Here is a 16,983-nt window from a genome sequence, read left to right on the forward strand (position 1 = left end):
AATTTTTCATGATTGCAAAGGAGAATTCCCTGCACTATAGCATTAGCTGATGTGCTGGTCTTAAAGAGATGTCAGTACAACTTTATCAGTGCGGAATCTTTGCATTCTCCTTCTGCCTATATTGTAGAATGTATGCTGCTGCAGAAAACATGTGGCCTGCAAATTGCCAGGTTGTTAGGCCTAATATAAAAGCAAGCTATCAGTGGCACATCTTGAAGGTAACCCAGCTGTGCTTTAACGCACACTTAATCCATATTTGTAATAAGCAAAGGAGAATTGCCAGAAAGTTATTTCTTTGCAGAATTATTAATCTCTGAAGTGTATTTAAAATGTCAAAACATCCACTGGGTTCTGTATTAATAGCATCAAAACCTTTTTGAAAATCTACAGGGGGCCTTACAGTTATCACCTGGTAAATGTATAAATTGCTTTTCCACTATTTATTATCAATATTGGAGACTACAGAAAAAAGATTGGTGTCAGCACAGAAAAGTAATTGATGCAGACAAAAATATTTCCTATCGTTCTACAATATCTCAAATGGCAGCATCTTGAGGAAAATTCTGGGGAAGGAGACTTATCTGAGGGAGCCATTTACATCACAGTGACAACTGGTGCAGCTGATCTATCTCATGGTTCATGGTATCCACTCCAAGCTATTGGTGGATTACTGTCTTAGAACACACTCGGACTAAAACTGGCTGCACAATATTGCAACATTAATGAATGTGTCCATGTAAGATTCCTCTGTCTTCTATTGTGACAGAGGTGTCATTTAAAATGAATAACTCAGCATCCTTGTAAAAGCAATTTCATGTGAACTTGTCTGTTCCTAATATTGTGCAGGAATGAATCATGGATTTTTATTTTAGTTCTTGTTAGGATGTGGGCAACACTGCACATCCCTGTTTGCCCTGAGGCCATTAAGAGATAAAGGCTAGTCATATGCAGACCAGACCAGGTTAGGGGTGACGGATTTTGGTGAGGCTGTTGGGGTTTTTATTTCTTGCACAATAATTGCCATATTTTTAACTTCGTAAATTGTCCTGGGGGATTTAAACTCACAAGCTCTGAGTTGTTAGTCCAGTACCATAAATATCAAGCTTCAGATCCCATTTATCACTGTACTCATTTGCAGTAAAAGCATAAGAAATAGGAGCAGAAGTAGCCCATTTGGCCTTTTGAAGCTGCTCCGCCATTCAATAAGATCATGGCTGATCTTCTACCTCAACTCCACCCTCGCACACTATCCCATATCTCTTAATTCCTTTAGTTACAAAAATCTATTGACCTGTCTTGAATATACCCAATGACGAAGCATCCACATCTCACAACTTTTTAAGTAATGACATTTCTCCTCATCTCAGTATTAAATGGCTAACATCTCAATAAGACGCTGATGCGGATAATAATGCTGACCTTTGACCTCAACCCCATATTCCGTGATTCCCTGAGAGTCCAAAATCTACAGATCTCAGCCTTGAATATACTGTAGGATGTGTATATTCTCCCTTAGATAGGGAGACCAAAACTGTGCACAGTACTCCATGTGGTCTCACAAAGCCTTGTACAAATACAGAAAGACTTCCTTACTCTTGTACACCAACCTTCGTGCAACAATGGCCAACATACATTTACCTTCCTAATGCTTGCTGTACTACACATTAAGGGCTAGATTTTGGGGCTACCGGTGCCAGGACAAAAAAGCGGGGGCAAACCCCACCTCTGCATTTTTGCAGCCCCCTGGAGCGATCTCCCAGTGTTTTTAAATGTATGTTTCATGAGGTGGGATCCTGTCTCCATTATCTGCTGGCCAATCAGAGGGTTTGCAGCTCAGCAGTATCGGCAGCGCCACCAGGAGCGGTGGCTACTGTCGGTACTGCAGAGGCCTCAGACCCAGGACCAGCGGTGGAACCCCGGACAAGAGGTTTACCAAGAACCTCGAACACCTACCTCACTTCGAGCCACTTAGCTCTTTTTCTCTCTATCTATTTCTTCTTGGGTGTGTGTGTGCAAGTGAATGCATGCGTGGGTGTGGTCACGACAATTTCAGGAATGTTTTAAACCTACAACAAAACCTGTTGCTGTTTGTTTATTTGACAAAACACAAGGCGTTAAAATCCTAGTAACAAAAACACTTCTTGTGGTCATTTGAGAGAAACACCCACACTGCTTACCATCTGGGCACAACAAATTGGGGGCTCGAAGCTGACATTTGAAAAATCAGATAAGCGAAAGGTTTGGAAATGGGAGGAAAATTGACTTCTAAAATTGTGGAAAAGTAAGGAAGTAGGTTTTCTTGTATTCTTCTATTTTCTCGATGATACTAGAAATGAAAGAGGTGGCCACATTTAATGTTAGTGCGTTTGTAGAGCAGGGAGACATATCGCGTGATAAGTTAAGTACTGAAAATTAAAAAGCTTTCCAAGCGGGAATCACTTTCAAACAGAAAGCAAAGAAACCTGAAATGGTGAAAAGTCTAGCGAACCATTTTAAACTTACCCTGAGGCTGAAAAAGAGGCAAGTATGCAATCTGAGTCGGAAAAAACTCAGTTGAAAAGAGAGGAGATGCAGTTTCAGAAGGAAAAAGAGGAACGAGAGGCAAAACAGTTTGAGTTAGAAAGGCTACGAGCGCAAGATGAAAATGACATCATCCACTCACACCTTATCCCCAATGCAGAGCAAAACTTTGATGTACTGAGAAACTCACGATTAGTGCCAAAATCTAATGAGAAGGAGCTTGAGTCATATTTTATCTCATTTGATAAAATAGCTACCAGGCTAAAATGACTCAAAGAATTTTGGAATCTCCTCTTACAAGGCAAGTTCATGGGTGGGGCTGAATTAAGATTTTTCTCTGATTGCAGAAGTGAGTTTCTCTGACTATGAACGAACTAAAACTGCAATTCTAAATAGATATCAGTTAGCCTATCGACAGAAATTCAGACACACTAGGGAAAGACCTGCCAGACCTACATTGAATTTGAAAGAATTAAATATGGATTTCAATCACTGGATATGATCTCTCAAGCTAGAACCCTCATATGAAAATCTGAGAGAAGTAATGTTGCTGGAAGAATTTAAAAATAGTATCTCAGTTAACATAAGAGCCTACATTGAAGAGCAAAGCGTTACAATGGTAAGAGAAGCAGCCGAAGGAAAAATCAGTCTCCAACTTTTACAAGGAACCCAGATGATAAACCAGTAGGGGCATGCCCAATGTGTTTCAAGTGTGGAAAATCTGGGTATGTCAAGGCAGATTGTTGGTATTCAAAAAACCAATAGTGGGCACTGCAGTCAAATCTGTGTCCATAGTTATGTAAATAGTGAGCATGTGCTCCAATATAACCAAAGAATAGAATGCATACAAAAACCTTTTTCAAAAAGGAAAAATTATTCCTTTTGTTTCCCAGGCACCAGGCAAAGAGATAACCATCCTTAGGGATACCGGCTGTTTTCAAACTCTACTTGCCACAAAGTTTACAGAAATGCCACCCGAAAGCAGAACAAGTACTACAGTATTGGTAAAAGGGCTTACTGACAAATGCATGAAGATTCCCTTAGTTAAAGTTTACCTATGGAGTAGGTTGGTCACCGGGGTAGTGATGGTCAGGGTAATTCCAAGCTTACCAATACAGGGCGTTGACCTATTGCTGGGCAATGAATTGGCAGAAAGCATAGTATTGTATTCAGAGGGTCCAGAGCAGTCCACAGAAAATGGAGAAACTCTGCACAGCTGCATTGGGCTGTGGAAGCCCCAAAACTCCTATAGGAGGCGGCGATAGGGCCAGTAAAGACTACAGAGACTAAAGGAAATCCAGTAGAATTTAAAGAGGCCAAGATAGAGCCAGAGGAATTTAAAAAGGCCAAGATAGAGTCAGAGAAATTTAAAGGAGATGAGATCAAAGCAGCAAAGGTTGAAGTAAAAGCACCAGAAACTTTTAACAGAAACATTGTAAAAAGATTTTAATAGGGACAAGAAAAGTTCCCAAACAGGCAAGCAAAGAGTGAGGGAGATGCCTCACCTAACTGAAGTGCCACAGGGGAGTGCAGCGGAAGCTGGACAGCCACCTATGACCATTAGTGTCCCAGAGGACATGGGCAGATTGGGGAGGAAACCATCCACAAATTAAAAGCAAAAATGAAGGTAAACACTTGTGAAAGCCACCAGAAAACTAAAAGTGAGGTCAGTGTGGAAGTGCCCACTAAAGAATCAAAGGTTCAGGTTCTAAATCCAAAGCTAACTGAACCCAGCAAAACCAAGTCAGAACTCACTAAGGACAAAGTGCAGGAGAAGAACCCAAATGCCTCACAGGGGCTAAAAAACAATTTATCATCCACTATCACCCTAGAGATAAGAATTATCAATGTGCCATAACCTGAGCTACTAAACCTATGTGTTGTGGAAGCAACAGTTAAGAGGTTACGGCATGTACAGGCAATGACATTTGAAAACAGCCAGGAACAATGCAGGAATGGAAATTTGCATATGACAAGCCTTGAAACAGAAAAGGTTTCCCTCCAGTATTGCAAACAGATACTAGAGAAATCCAACCCTGTTTTGGCACCACATAGCTGGGATTTAAAAGTGGGAAACGGATGAAAAAAAACACAAAATTTTCTAAACAGAAACCTTCCTGGAGCAAAACATCAATGCCCAAAAAGGAAATTCAATTAGAATTGTGCCTCACTCAAAGAAAGGATGATGTAAAACTGGCTTCAACAAGATATGGCTGTTACAGACAATGCTAGCTATAGCAGTTGTGAGACTGAGGTGTGGATGTCAAGTGTGCAGTGGTGGGACCCTTATATCTTCCTACTTTCTTTCTTCCTTTCTTTCTAAACCAAGGAAACAAACAACATACAAATTAAATCCAAGGAATTTCATTTTTTTCCCTTTTGGGGTAATGTCACGCTCACGTGAAGTGCAGTGATTGAAATACAGAACCCAAACTGAAGAGTTATAAAAAAAATTGGCTTTCCTTTAAAAAGTGGACAATGTGCTGCAAAAATGGCTGCCAAAGGTCTAATGACCTGTCCCTGAATATTCAAACTGTCTTACTGTCTGGTAAGGACAAAATGATACAGTCCAAGCTAAAAGGCGTCAATTACAATCATCCTGAACCCATCAGAGACATTTTTGAATTGAATGGGTTCTTCTGAAACAAAGAAGGTGTGAAGTAACCACATCCTGGGCCATTGTTGGTCACCACAGGGAGGGGGCTCTGCATCTCTCAACAGAGGCAACATTTTGACCTTAAAAAGTAGCTCTCTGGAGAGAGAGCAAATCAGAACAACAGCACCAAAAGCCTGTCCAGCTGAGAGCTGAGATCTCCAGCAAAAACCAAAGAAGGCGCCCTGCTGTGAATTCTATGCTTCAATTTGTGCAGCAGAGGACTGAATGTGATCACTGTCTCCAGACTGAAATCTCAACCAACAGAAAAATCTATAAACAACCCAGGCCTGCAACTTTCAAAGAGAAATTGACCTCCGAGAAGATTCAACAGGTTTACCATGAATCTCGAACATCTAGCCCTCTTCAAGCCACTTACCTCTTTTCCTCTCTAGCTATCTCTTCTTGGGTGTGTGTGCACAAGGGAATGCATGTGTGGGGTTGGGTGTGACAATTTCAGCAATAAATATTGCTCAGTAAATAGTTCATCTTCTGTTTTAAACCTACAAGTAAACCTGTTGCTGCCTGTTTATTTGACAAATAAAACACAAGGGGTTAAAACCCTAGTAACAAAAACCCTTGTTGCGGTCAGTTGGGAGTTGAATAGTGAGAAACACCCACACCCTTTACCACCTGGCCGTAACATTATATTATCTGTAAAGAGCTAGGAACTAATTGTTATGTGTAAGTGTTCCAGGGGGCCACATTCACGGCTGCACTAGAGAGTCATGTGACACATAACACTACACTGGTCTGGACTGTCCTTACCAGACAGCATGAAAGCTGAATAAAATAAAGAGCTCCAGTATTTTAAGCTTAAAGTGTGATTATTTGTAACTTATGGGAACCAGAAGGCTTAACAGTATGTTGTGTACAGACTAAAATTCATACATTCATGGAGGAAACTACCTATTAGCCAGATTATCATTAAAATAAATGATGTGGGCGAGCAGAATTATACCTTTTAAAGGGAAGACTAACTCCTTTAATACAGCATTGAGGCCAGTCAGTTTAACCTCGGTGGTAGGAAAGCTTTTAGAGATGACAATCCGGGACAAAATTAACAGTCACATGGACAAATGTGGATTAATTAGGGGAAGCCAGCATGTATTTGTTAAAGACAAATTGTATTCAACTAACTTGATAGTGTTTTTTTGATATGGTTGATGAGGGTAATTTGGTTGATGTGATGCATATGGACTTCCAAAAGGTCTTTGGTAAAGTTTCTTTTTATTCTTTCATGGGATGTGAGCATCACTGGCAAGGCCAGCATTTGTTGCCAATCCCTAATTGCCCGTGAGAAAGTGGTGGTGAGCTGCCGTCTTGAATTGCTGCACTCTATGTCGTGTAGATACACCCACGAGAGAGTTCCAAACCTCTACCACCCTTTGCATGAAGAAGTGCTTCCTAACATCTCTCCTGAACGGTCTAGTCCTAATTTTTAGACTATGCCCCCTAGTTTTAGAATCTCCAACCAGTGGAAATAGTTTATCTTTATCTAGCTTGTCTTTTCCTGTTAATATCTTGAAGTCTTTGATCAGATCACCCCTTAACCTTCTAAATTCTAGCGAAAACAGGCCTAATTTGTGTAATCTCTCCTTGTAACTTAACTCCTGCAGTCCAGGTATCATTCTTGTAAACCTATGTTGCACTCCCTCCGAGGCCAATATATCCTTCCTAAGGTGTGGTGCCCAGAACTGCTCACAGTACTCCAAGTGGGGTCTAACCAGGGTTTTGTACAGCTGCAGCATAACCTCTGTGTCTTTATACTCCAATCCTCTAGATATAAAGGCTAGCATTCCATTAGTCTTTTTGATTATTTTCTGCACCTGCTCTTGACATTTTAAAGATCTATGCATTTGAACCCCCAAGTCTCTTTGGACATCCACTGAACTTAACCTCTTCCCATTTCGACAACCCCTTCCATCTCTTTGTTGATGATCAGGAGTTGACTGATAGACAGTAATTGGCTGGGTCAGATTTGTCCTGCTCGGTAAATGCCAGTATTGTAGCTGTACAGGAACAGTTTGTTTAGGGGCACAGCTAGTTCTGGAGCACAGGTCTTCAGTACTATTGTCGGAATGTTGTCAGGGCTCATAGCCTTTGCAGTATCCAGTAACTTCAGCTGTTTCTTGATATCACGTGGAGTGAATCGAATTGGCTGAAGACTGGCATCTGTGATGCTGGGGGCCTCAGGAGGACGCCAAGATGGATCATCCACTCAGCACTTCTGGCTGAAGATGGTTGCACTGATGTTTTGGCCTCCCCCATCGTTGAGGATGGGGCTGTTTGTGCAGCCTCCTCCTCCTGTCAGTTGTTTAATTGTCCACTACCATTCACAACTGGATGTGGCAGGACTGCAGAGCTTAGAGCTGATCCATTGTCTATTGCATGCTCCTTCCGATATTTGGCATGCAAGTAGTCCTGTGTTGTAGCCTCACTTTATTTTGAGGTATGCCTGGTGCTGTTCCTGGCATGCCCTCCCGCACTCTTCATTGAACCAGGGTTGATCCCCCGGCTTGATGGTAATGGTAGAGTGGGGAATATGTCGGGCCATGAGGTTACAGATTGTGGTTGAATACAATTCTGCTGCTGCTGATGGCCCACAGCGCCTCATGGATGCCCAGTTTTGAATTGCTAGATCTGTTCAAAATCTATCCTATTTAGCACGGTGGTAGTTCCACACAGCATGATGGTGTGTACACACAGTGTGAAGGCAGGACATTGTCTCCATAAGGACTGTGCAGTGGTCACTCCTACCAATACTCCAATACTGTCATGGACAGATTCATCTACGGCAGGATGAGGTCAAGTAGGTTTTTCCCTCTTGTTGGTTTTCTCACCACCTACTGCAGACCCAGTCTAGTAGCTATGACCTTTAGGACTTGGCCAGCCTGGTCAGTAGTGGTGGGCCACTCTTGGTGATGGTCATTGAAGTCCCCCACCCGGAGTACATTTTGTGCCCTTGCTCCCCTCATGCCTCTTCCAATTGGTGTTCAACATGGAGAAGCACTAAGTCATCAGCCAAGGAGGGGGTGGCGGTAGGCGATAATCAGCAGCAGGTTTCATTACCCATGTTTGACCTGATGTCATGAGACTTCATGGGGTCCGGAGTTAATGTTGAGGACTCTCAGGAAAACTCCCTCCTAACTATATACCACTGTGCCGCCACCTCTGCTGGGTCTGTCCTGCCGGTGGGATAGGACATACCTGGGGATAGTGATGGCAGTGTCTGGGACATTGTCTGCAAGGTATGGTTCCGTGAGTATGACTATATCAGGCTGTTGCATGAGTAGTCTTGGGACAGCTCTCCCAATTTTGGCACAAGCCCCTAGATGTTAGTAAGGCGGGCTTTGCAGGGTCAACAGGGCTGGATTTGCGTTATCGTTTCTAGTTCCTAGGTCGATGCTGGGTGGTCCGTCCAGTTTCATTCTTTGTAGCAGTTTGATACAACTGAGTAGCTTGCTAGGCCATTTCAGTTGTCATTTAAGAATCAACCACATTGCTGTGGGTCTGGAGTCACATGTAGGCCAGACCAGATAAGAATGGCAGATTTCCTCCCCTAAAGGACATTAGTGAAGCAGATGGGTTTTTCCAACAATCGACAATGGTTTCATGATCACCACTGGACTAGCTTTTTAATTCCAGATTTATTAATTGAATTCAAATTCTACCATCTGCCGTGGTGGGATTCGAACCCTTGCCCCCAGAGCATTAGCCTGGGGCTCTGGATTACTAGTCTCGTGTCATTACCACTACGTCACCAGCTCCCTGAAAAGATTTAGAACCAGAGCCTACCGATTTAAGGTGAATGGCAAAAGAACCAACGTCAACATGAGGAAAAACCTTTTTACACAACGAGTGGTTAGGATCTGGAATGAGTCTGGTGGAGGCAGATACAATCGGGCTTTGAATAAGCCCCTGAAGAGAAAAGATTTACAGGGCTACGGGCAAAGGGTGGGGGAGTGGGACGAGCTGAGTTGCTCTTCAGAGAGATGGCATAAACACAACCGGCTAAATGGCCTCCTTCTGTGCTGTCACCATTCTATGATTCCATGAGTTCACCAATTTCAGATCATAACCACTGCTCCCATTTTTTCGAACAACAGTTGCTGGTGCTGATTCTGCTTTGGTTATTTTCAGCTCCTGTAGAAGCAGCTTTTGTCTCTTTTCTTGTCCCATTCCCACCCCTTTTTGCTTTGAAATATCATCTCTTTTCTCATTTAATCACTCCTCTCTTCCACTCTGTTCCCAGACCTTTTGTTCTTTCTTCCCGTCCACCTTCCGTGCCTCTGTACTTATTTAAAACCTTTCACATCTCTAACCTTTTCCAATTCTGATTAAGGTCATCCACAGATACTGCCAGATCTGCTGAGTATTTCCAGCATTTTCAGTTTTTATTTGATATTTTCACTGCTGTCTGAGATCATTGTGCTGTATGTTTATAAATAGACCAGAAAATGTCCATGAAGACAACAGCCCTTTGGAAGTAATAGTAATTATCTTTAACATACGTTATATCTTCCCCCCTCCATCTGTTTCTGTTATTTAAAAAGTATATCATTATGCGAACTGTTCACACTTGGTTTGGATGAGTGGTTGGGATTGACAAAGTGAAGGAGTCATGAAGCCAACAAGAAACACTCTTTAGTGTGAAAGATAAATCTAGAGCACTGCTTCAACTTAAAATGTGACAGTAGGACAAGAGGCACAGGCTTATACTGATAAAAGACAAATTCTCCATGCAAGTGAAAATTACAGAATGCTTCTTCGTGATCAGGACCTTTTACTGCAACAAGAAAAACTTGCATTTATGATGAGCCTTTAATGTAATAAAAGCATCCCAAGGCATTTCAGTGTTATAAAACAACATCTGACACCAAGTCACATAAGGAGACAAGCTTGGTTAAAGACATAGTTTTTAAGGAGCATCTTAAAGGAGGAGAGCGAGGCACAGAGGTCAAGGTAATCAGGCAGAGCCAACATGGCTTTGTGAAAGGGAAATCATGTTTAACCAATTTATTGGAGTTCTTTGAAGAAGTAACATGTGCTGTGGATAAAGGGGAACCGGTGGATGTACTGTACTTAGATTTCCAGAAGGCATTTTGTAAGGTGCCACATCATAGGTTATTGCGGAAAATAAAAGCTTGTCGTGGTGTGGCATGGATAGAAGATTGGCTAGCTAACAGGAAGCAGAGAGTAGGCATAAATGGGTCATTTTCTGGTTGGCAAGATGTAACTAGTAGTGTGCCACAGGGATCAGTGCTGGGGCCTCAACTTTTCACAATTTATATAAATGACTTGGCTGAAGAGACCGAAGATATGGTCGCTAAATTTTCTGATGACACAAAGTTAGATAGGAAAGCAAGTTGTGAAGAGGACATAAGGAGGCTACAAAGGGATATACATAGGTTAGGTGAATGGGTACAGACCTGGCAAATGCAGTATAATGTGGGAAAATGTGAAATTGTCCATTTTGGCTGAAAGAATAAAAAAGAAGCATATTATCTAAATGGTGAGAGATTGCAGAGCTCTGAGATGCAGAAGGATCTGGGTGGCCTGGTGCATGAATCGCAAAAGGTTAGTATTTAGGTACAGCAATTTATTAGGAAAGCTAATAGAATGTTATTGTTTATTGCACGGGGAAAGTAGGGAGGTTTTGCTTCAGTTATACAGGGCATTGGTGAGACCACATCTGGAGTACTGTGTACAGTATTGGTCTCCTTATTTAAGGAAGGATGTAAATGCATTGGAAGCAGGTCAAAGAAGGTTTACTAGACTAATACCAGGAATGGGCGGGTTGTATTATGAGGAAAGGTTGGCCATGCTACGCTTGTATCCACTGGAGTTTAGAAGAGTAAGAGGCGACTTGATTGAAATATATAAGATTCTGAAGGGTCTTGACAGGGTGGATATGCAAAGGATGTTTCCTCTTGTGGGAGAATCTAGAACTAGGGTTCACTATTTAAAAATAAGGGGTTGCCCATTTAAGACAGAGATGGGAGCATTTTTTTCTCTCAGAGGGTCGTGAGTCTTTGGAACTCTCTTCCTCAAAAGGCGGTGGAAGCAGAGTCTGAATATTTATAAGGCAGAAGTAGATAGATTCTTGATAAGCAAGGGGGTGAAAGGTTATTGGGGGTAGGCGGGAATGTGAAGTTGAGGTTACAATCAGATCAGCCATGATCTTGTTGAATGGCGGAGCAGGCTCGAGGGGCCGAGTGGCCTACTCCTGCTCCTAATTCATATATTTATATGTAGATTTAGGGAGTGAATTCCAGAGCTTAGGGCTGGGAGAAAGGTGACCTAAGTTTAAAATGACAGATCCTGAACTATCTGGGGAACAGTGTGAATTTTCCCATCCCATATTCACAAATGGCCTGCAGAATTCACTGCAAGTGGACCGAGTATGTGACCTGAGATAACACCAACTGCAAAGGGAAGATCTCCATTAACATCTTCATTAAAATACTGTCAAATGTTTACTTTCACTTGAATGTAAGCATAGTTCAGAACTAAGTTACCAGTTTTGAAATGTCTAATTTTGAATGGCAAGAAATTGTAAGAAAGTTGTGGCTGAGAATATGATTAGATTGAAATAAAAGTTATACAGATGCTGGGTAAAACTGTCCAAAACCCTCCTCATCTTGGAATGTTTTAGAAATCGACAAAGGGCAATTAAAAATTTGATAAAGGGAAAATGAGAGTAAACTAGCCAGGAATATAAAAACAGATTGTAAGAGCTTTTATGAGTTTATAAAAAGGAGAGTAGCTAATGTAAATATTGGTCCCATAGAGGCAAGAGACATGAAAAATTATTATAGGGAATGAGGAAATGGCAGAGGCATTGAACAAGTATGTCGTGTCTGTCTTCACAGTGGAAGACACAAATTACATAACAGAAATAGAGGTTAACCAAGGGGCTAATAAGGGTGAAAAACTTCAGGTAATTATTATCAGCAGAGAAAAAGTACTGGAGTAATTTAAGGGACTAAAAGCTGACAAATCCCCAGGACCAGATGGCCTTCATCCTAGGGTTCTAAAATAGGTAGCTGCAGAGATAGTGAATGCACTAGTTATGATTTTCCAAAATTCCCTCAGTTCTAGAACGGTCCCAGCGGATTAGAAGTTAGCAAATGTAATACTGTTATTCAAGAAAGGAGGGAGAGAGAAAACAGAGAAAATAGATCAGTTAGCCTGGCATCAGTCATCAGGAAAAGGCTATAATCTATTATTAAGGAAGTCTTAACAACGCACTTAGAAAATGTATGATCAAACAAAGTCAATTCCGAAGAAGGGTCACTGACCCGAAACGTTAACTCTGCTTCTCTCTCCACAGATGCTGCCAGACCTGTTGAGTATTTCCAGCATTTCTTGTTTTTATTTCAGATTTCCAGCATCTACAGTATTTTGCTTTTATTTACAAAAGGGAAATTGAGTTTGACAAATTTATTCGCGTTTTTGAGGACATTATTAGTCGGGTAGACAGGGGACACCAGTAGATGTTGTATTGCATTTCCAAAAGGCATTTGATAAGGTGCCACACAAAAGATTAATGCACAAGATAAGGGCACACGGAGTTGGGAGTAATATATTAGCGCGGATGGATAATTGGTTAACAGATAGGAAGCACAGAGTAGGGATAAACAGGGCATTTTCAAGTTGGCTGGCTGTTACTAATGGAGTGCCACAGGGGTCAGTGCTGGGGCCAAAATTATTTACAATCTATGTTAATGACATAGACAAAGAGACCAACAGTAATATATCTAAGTTTGCTGATGAAACAAAGGTAGGTGGGAATGTATCCTGAGAAGGACACAAAGAGGCTGCAAAGAGATATAGACAGGATAAGTGAGTGGACAACAAGGTTTCAGATGAAGTATAGTGTGGGGAAGTGTGAGGTTATTCACTTTGGTAGTAAGAATAGAAAAGCAGAATATCTTTTAAATGCTGTGAAACTTCTAAATGTTGGTGTTCAGAGAGACTTGGATGCAATGAGAGTCAATGGAGATCGGGGGAAAACTCTCCATTGGATGGAATTATACCTAGCACAAAGGAAGAGGGTTGTGGTTATTGGAGGTCAATCATCTCAATCCCAGGACATCATTGCAGGAGTACCTCAGGGTATTGTCCTAGGCCCAACCATCTTTAGTGCTTCATCAATGAACTTCCTTCTGTCTTAAGGTCAGAAGCGGGATGTTCGCTGATGATTGCACAATGTTCAGCACCATTTGCGACTCCTCAGATACTGAAGCAGTGCATGTCCGTATGCAGCAAGACCTGAACAATATTCAGACTTGGGCTGATAAGCGCCCAGTTACATTCACACCACAGAAGTGCCAGGCAATGACCATCTCCAATAAGAGAGAATCCAAATATATCTCCTTGACATTCAATGGCATTACCATTGCTGAATTCCCCACTAGCAACATCCTGGGAGTTACCATTGACCAGAAACTTAACTTGACCAGCCATATAAGTACAGTGGCTCCAAGAGCAGGTCAGAGGCTGGGAATTCTGCAGTGAGTAACTCACCTCCTGACTCCCCAAATCCTATCCACCATCTACAAGGCGCAGTGGCGCAGTGGTTAGCACTGCAGCCTCACAGCTCCAGGGACCCGGGTTCGATTTTGGGTACTGCCTGTGCAGAGTTTGCAAGTTCTCCCTGTGACTGCGTGGGTTTTCGCCAGGTGCTCCGGTTTCCTCCCACAGCCAAAGACTTGCAGGTTGATAGGTAAATTGGCCATTGTAAATTGCCCCTAGTGTAGGTAGGTGGTAGGGAATATGGGATTACTGCAGGGTTAGTATAAATGGGTGGTTGTTGGCTGGCACAAACTCGGTGGGCTGAAGGGCCTGTGTCAGTGCTGTATCTCTAAATAAAAAAATAAAGTCAGGAATGTGATGGAATACTCTCCACTTGCCTGGATGGGTGCAGCTCCAACAGCACTCAAGAAGCTCGACACCATCCAGCACAAAGCAATCTGCTTGATTGGCAACCCATTCACCACCTTCAAAATTCACTCCCTCCACCACCGATGCATAGTAGCAGCAGTGTGTACCATCTACAAGATGCACTGCAGCAACTCACCAAGGCTCCTTAGACATTACCTTCCAAACCCGTGACCTCTACCATCTAGAAGGACAAGGGAAACAGATGCATGGGAACACCACCACCTGCAAGTTCCCCTCCAAGTCACACACCATCCTGACTTGGAACTATATCGCCGTTCCTTCACTGTTGCTGGGCCAAAATCCTGGAACTCTCTTCCTAACAGCACCGTGAGTAGACCTACAACATATGGACTGCAGCGGTTCAAGAAGGTGGCTCACCACCAACTGCTCAAGGGCAATTAGGGATGGGCAATAAATGCTGGCCGAGCCAGCAACACCCACATCCCGTGAAAGAACGAAAAAAAGGGTGTACAACTACAAGGAACACAGAAAGTTCGCTTGCAGATACAGTAAGCAATTAGAATGATATATCATCTTAGTTGTGGCTCAGTTAGTAACACATTTGGCCATGAGTTAGGAGATTATGTGTTCAAGTCCCATTCCAAAGACTTAAGCACAGAATGTCAGCTGACACTCTTACTGCATTACTGAGGGTCTACTGCACTGTTGGAGGTGCTGGCTTTTTAGGGGGAGATGGGGGCATAATGTCACTGAACTAGTAACTCAGCAGTCCAGACTAATGTCCTGGGGGCACAGGTTCAAATCACACCATGGCAGTTGGTGGAATTTAAATTCAATTAATTCGGGGAAAAAAATCTAGTCTTGGTAATGGTGCCATAAAAGACTGTCATAAAAACTAATGCCCTTTAGGGTAGGAAATCTGCTGTCCTTACCTGGTCTGGCCTACATGTGATTCCAGACCCACAGTACTTACTGGCTGACTCTTAACTGCCCTCTGAAAAGGCCTAATAAGCCACTCCGCTGTCAAGGGCAACATTTAAAAAATTTTTTTTTAGAGATACAGCACTGAAACAAACCCTTCGGCCCACCGAGTCTGTGCCGACCATCAACCACCCATTTATACTAATCCTACACTAATCCCATATTCCTACCACATCCCCACCTGTCCCTATATTTCCCTACCACCTACCTAGACTAGTGGCAATTTATAATGGCCAATTTACCTACCAACCTGCAAGTCTTTTGGTTTGTGGGAGGAAACCAGAGCACCCGGAGAAAACCCACGCAGACACAGGGAGAACTTGCAAACTCCACACAGGCAGTACCCAGAATTGAACCCGGGCTGCTGGAGCTGTGAGGCTGCGGTGCTAACCACTGCACCACTGCGCTGGCCTTGCCTGTGATGCCCACATCCCTGTTTAGGAATACTCTGGGATAATGACAATCAAGCTGATAGCTCAATCAGCAGAAAAAATGTTCTGAGTATATAATTCTGATTTTTGTTAAAAGTAAGTTCTGTTCTGGGCAGAGTTTCAAGTGTTTATTTCCATTGATATTTGGTGTTTATGTTTAGCAATTCTTTTGTCAAAATCAGACAAAATTGTCTGAAAGACAAAGGCACTAAGCATCAGACTCAGTGTGCAGCCTGGTAAAGCAAATAGTAAAACAATGAGGGCTTTGGAATGAGGAATTGGGGAACGACATAGAACAAGGAATCAGACAGTGAGGAATAGGGAAGCGACACGAAGTGAGGAATTGGGGAGCAAGGAATTGTGGAGTGATGTGGAATGAGGAATTGGTGAGGGAGTGGAATGAGGAATCACGGACGAATAGTGAGAAATTGGGGAGGTCATGCAGTAGAGAACCAAAATTTTGATCCAGTTCCAAAATTATTGCAGTATGATCAGTCACACAATGACTCTTTATCTTCAGCAACCTTCTTCCCATGTATTCAGACAGCTCACTTTGCCTAACATACAATACTCCAGTACTGTATAAATGTAACATTTCCTGCATTTTGCATTGAAAAATGTTTCTATCAATCTGTCAGTTGGATAGTTGTCCCAGACCTAAACAGGTCTTAGCTACCAAAATGAACACTGACTGAAGCTCAAACCCTGACTTTGTAAAGCTGGCACATTGCCTGTTCCTTATTCCCCCATATTGTGATGTTAAGACGTTACCTGTGTCCATCCCACAGTCTCCTCTGGGTTCTTGGCTTGTTTGATCACTTACATTTGATATTTTGGGACAATGTGAAGCTCTGGAAAGGACTGATTGATGATTTTCTGAGAAGTTGATACATTTCATGGGATCTTTGAATTTCATTGTCAAATGTTTTCCTCCAGTAGATTCCTCCACATGTGGAATCACTAACAGATATCTGGTGTCCTGTAATTCAACAGCCCCATTCTCACTACTATCAGACCTGATTTTGCAACTTTATCCCAGCCTTTGTTTGCTCACCAAATATTACAATGTTTCTTTAAGAAAATATTAAGTGAACAATTTAGCAATGAAACTTCTGAAGTTATGTTTCATGGCCATTGGCTGATTGGATAAATGTGTTAAAGTACATATATGTAATAAGGTATTTGTTGTAATTTACAATGCAGTGAGAGACAGTCCCAAGGGGTCCATGTAGCACAGAAACGTCCATCTAATTTACTGACACCTGTGTTGCTTTTCAAAGTGTGTGTAAATTAACTGTAAATTACTTATTTGCATTTCATCTGGCAAGCATTAGCACACAGTAAAAATATTAGCATTAGTATTTGTGTGGAAGTATTTCATTTCCTAAATAGCTTAACAAATTATGATAAATAATAGAGTAGGGTTTTATGAGGAGCAACAAAATATTCACTCGAAGTAATCAACGATTGTTCATTATCAAAGCAGGG

The 16,983-nt window shown here is 42.1% G+C and overlaps 1 protein-coding gene across 1 annotated transcript in view; it reads right to left on the reverse strand.

The window, feature by feature from the left end:
- The window catches only part of hnf1a (HNF1 homeobox a), a 258,658-nt gene that overhangs the window by 52,142 nt on the left and 189,533 nt on the right, over positions 1 to 16,983 (reverse strand). The window lies entirely within an intron of this gene.

This window comes from Heterodontus francisci, chromosome 23, assembly GCF_036365525.1.
Source record: "Heterodontus francisci isolate sHetFra1 chromosome 23, sHetFra1.hap1, whole genome shotgun sequence".
NCBI classification, from domain to species: domain Eukaryota; kingdom Metazoa; phylum Chordata; class Chondrichthyes; order Heterodontiformes; family Heterodontidae; genus Heterodontus; species Heterodontus francisci.